The following is a 4,475-nucleotide window of genomic DNA, read 5'->3' on the forward strand; positions in this document are numbered from 1 at the left end:
GAAACAGAACCCATCATTGATATATTAAATGTTACGGTTAATTTACCTAGTACGAGTATTAAATGGTTCATTAATGCTGAACAAAGTAATTTAATGCGTCTTACCTATTTTGGTATAAAACAAGACTGATTGTTTTAAAGCTTTTTTGCAGTAACTCTTTTAGGAAATAAAGCTGATTTTATCAGAAGTCAAAGAAGCCGTTTTTATTTATAGACGTTGGATTCAAGAATTCTATAAATACACGAGATCAACGACGTTTACAAGTTACCAAAAACTACGAGCTTATTTTATAACATACGAATGTTGATTTGAGCACTCAGATTTTCTTATCATCTTTAAGGCTCAACGTACAGAAAAGCTGCACACGCTTCACTTAAGTTATCTGATCCTTTGAGATCATTTTGTGCTGACTATTTCTTACTCTCTCTACAGTCATTATTGCGTTATTACTTATTTGAGAAGAGTCTGTACACTGGAAAAGAGTAATTTCCAGAACTTTGTTGTATTGTCTCTTTATTGTGTTGAGATACTAAGAGTTTTAGTAGGCAAAGGATAAGTCCTGCTGAAGTGGGTGTGTAAAAGTGTGTACTGTAAAATCCAAAGTCTTTTAGTGATACCTTCTGGAAACAGAAGAAGGGGAGACATAGAAGATTTTATCTTTAAACTTCTAAAAACAACTACTGTTTTACTGCTTGCTGTTATTACTGTTTTCACCTTACTCCATCAGATCGCTTCCGTAGTTATTATTGTGATCTGCTGGACTTACAATTGAACAAGAATAGCTACAATCTCTAACAGGATTCTAGCACCCTTTGCAAAAACTATCGTCAAAGGAAAGAGTTTATTCACCCCCCTCTAAAATCCACATCGATCCCCAACATAAATGGACAAGTTGAATTAGCTAATAGGGAGATAAAGCAAATTTGGAAAAAAACTGTTAACCCAATTAGAAAATATTGGTCTCTACGAGCTAATGACGCACTTTGGGCATATCGAGCAACTTTTAAAACATCATCAAATATGTCTCCCTATAGGTTGGTTTAAGGAAAACATTGTCATTTGCATGTGGAATTAGAACATAAAGCTTATTGGGCGATCAAAACTTTTAATTCAAGCATGGATGATGCCAAAAAATTGCGCAAATGGCAACTTAATGAACTTGATGAACTCAAAAATGAAGCGTATGAGAATTCAATGATTTATAAAGCAAAATTCAAATCATTTCACCATAAAACAATTGTTAGAAAATTTTTTGAGATTGGTAAAAAAGTTTTGCTTTATAATTCTCGACTTCACATATTCCCAGGAAAATTACGATCAAGTTGGACAGTCCCATATGTTGTAAAGCATGTGTATCCTTATGGAGCTGTAGACATTGAAAATCATAAAAAATGGTGATATTTTTAAAGTAAATGGACAAATGCTTAAACCATTTTTAGAAATTGAAATCTTTCAAGAGGATTTTATTTCCCTTTCCGATCCTTGATTTTTTTTGTTGTATTTTTTTTTTGAGGTTTCCTTAATCTTTTTATTTTCTCGGTTAAATGGCGGATAACGGTACTTTGTGACTCTCATAGTCGGTTAAATCAGTTTCCCACAATTGCTGATAAAAAAATCATTTCTTTTCTTTTCAAAATGGATGAAATGCTCTCAAAAATTCGTAATTATTTTCCCTCTGTTTCTGAAACGTTCTAAGAAAAATTTATGCTGGTATGTGCGAAAGATTGAGATTGCTAATGCAAAAAGGAATTCCAGTAGATATTCGTCTTGTAATAGAAGCTAAGGTCCGATTAGGAGGAGAAGTTCCACAATAATTGCTCATTCGGTATTTTCCTAGCTTAGGAAAAAACACTTATGCGAAAAAACGAAGGTCCAAAAGGTTAGGGGTTTGTCATAAGTGTGCAAGATGAACTTGTGACAAACGATGCTGATCTTTGGGATGTGTTTCCAATAACAGAGAAGATAAAATTGGTTTAAATAAGAATGGGTTGAGTAAGGAGTCTTTAGATAACATCTTATTGACTCTTGAGACGTATTCTAGTGGACACTTGCATATTGAACTTCTCCGTTTATGGAAACAATTCCAAGATGAGTATCATCGTAATAGTCTTGGGAATTTGACTAAAAAAGACCATGTTTGTCAATTTATAAGAAAATTCGATGGGAAGCATATCCTCGACTCATAGAAGGTGTTGAAGCCCTTTCTGGACGTAAAACCAGAGAAACATTGTGAGCCACAATCACACTACTATCTATATGCATGTGCGTCATTATTGTTTTTACTGTTTATTCTGCTTACAGCTGTGACCCATAGTTTTGTCATGATAACAAATTACCTTTATAAAATATCTCATCTTTCTCTCTATTTTCGCACACCAAAAAGAAAGTAAAAACATGGCTGGATCCTCTGCAAACATTGAAAAATATCTGTGTATTTTGTGGGTCGAGTCCTGGAAAAAAATAAAGTGTTTGTAGAAGCAGCGAATAATCTTGGAATGATATTGGCTGAGAGAAAAATTCACTTGGTATATGCAGGAGGTAATATTGGGTTAATGAGATATGTTTCCACATCTAGTCATCTTGGAGGTAGTCAGGTTTTGGGTAATATTCCTACAGTTTTAGCTGAAGGAAATATTACAGGTGTTACGATTGGGGAGGAATTAAAAGTTTCTTCTATGTATGAAAGAATCACCAAAATGATTGAAATTTACCAGGTTGCCTTTCCCCTACCTCTTATCGTTTATTCGGGTAAAATCCTTCAATTTAATGAAATCATGTCATATTATTATTTATTCATGCAATCATTCCTTTAATCATTTTGTAAATATCATGCAATCCTTTAAAATCAATCAAATAAAACAATTAAGCAACTAAAATAATTTGCATGCATGTGGTTTACGTAGGTTGGTTTTTCGGATGTTACAAAACTCCCCCCTTGAATAGAATTTCGTCCTCGAAATTTTCCTTGACTTAATGATTGCAAAGCTTAGATTCCCTTATCCACCTCAAACTTAACCCCTAACTTAAATCTTACTCTTCAATTCGGTCCTCCAAATCTTTAAAATTGCATTTCTAACTAAAAATTTCTCGATGTCGACTCCTAAATCCAGTTCAGGTAGAACATGTAGCCTATTATTCTCCTCTTATAAGTTCTTCATTAACCCAATCAATTCCGCTACGCAACATGCATTTAATCATTTTCCATGGAGCATGCAACTTACATTTATATCATGCATCATACAAGCATTTAAAAGAATTTTAGCAAATATAAAATAAAAAGTAGTAAAAACTCACATACTTGAGCCGTGACTTCTTGAGCTTCTCGAAATGACAGTACACAACCCTTTGGGGAAAATCTCAGCTCTGATATCTACTGAAATGACCTCGACCTTTTTTTTAAATCATAAACTCGAAAATACTAAATAATATAACTTAACATTTTCATAAATCATATTAATTTAACATTTAAAATCTCAAGTGTATAAAAATATCTTTAAATCATCAACTAGCCAAAAATCATACGCCGACCTTTAAAAAGATGAACTATAATAAAATTAAAGCATAAAACTCTTTAATAAAATCATTAACAAAATTCTTTAAATCTTTTATCTATCAAGCTAGTGCGGAAAACGAAAAGGTCCCTTGGGAGTGTACTGCTGCACTCAATCTACTCAAGCGTCAGCGCCTCCAATAATATCATCAAATCCTGCATCATACAAACCTACTGAGTCAAATGACTCAACATGTTCTAAACATGAATAGTGAATAATACATTTACAATCACAAACATTTAAAAATCATAATTTTATTTAAAATAGTTTTTGAGTATAAATAAACCATTTAAAATCATTTTCAGAATAAATAAATCATATATAGTAAAATCATTTTAATCGTAAAACTTTCAATCATTTATCATTTTTGGGTGAAGTTTGATCCTCGAAAGTGAATAGCTTGTATCCTTTGGTCGACTGATCAGTATTCAGCTCCAATTGGTCTATGGGGGTGGGCGCTAGGCTCCACCACGGAAATATGATCGTCCGACTCCCTCGGGGGTCTTCTCCCATAGACAGGCTCCTTCTGGGGCCTTTTCCAAAAATGAGCTCCCTCTAAGGCCTTCTCCCGTAAATGGGCTCCATCTGGGGGCTTTTCCCTCACGACATCCACAAAAAATCATATATCATTTGTCACATTCAATTCAGATCCTTCAAAATATTTTTTTCTTTTCTTTTAAAATCATAAAAAATCATAGCCTTCCAAAAATAACGTTTAAACAGTAAAAATTGCACAGTTTTACAATAAATTATAAAATATAATATTTTCATAAAAATCATTTTTTAAAATCATAAAATATTATTTGACAAGCTTTATGATCCTTCGGTACGCTGCCAAGCTTAAACGTACTACCCAAGTGTAAAATCTTTGTTTTGCCACTAGATGTAATATTTCTCGATTTTGACTTTTTCTTACTTTTAATG

Source organism: Primulina eburnea, chromosome 16 (genome assembly GCF_022965805.1).
Source record: "Primulina eburnea isolate SZY01 chromosome 16, ASM2296580v1, whole genome shotgun sequence".
Taxonomy (NCBI): domain Eukaryota; kingdom Viridiplantae; phylum Streptophyta; class Magnoliopsida; order Lamiales; family Gesneriaceae; genus Primulina; species Primulina eburnea.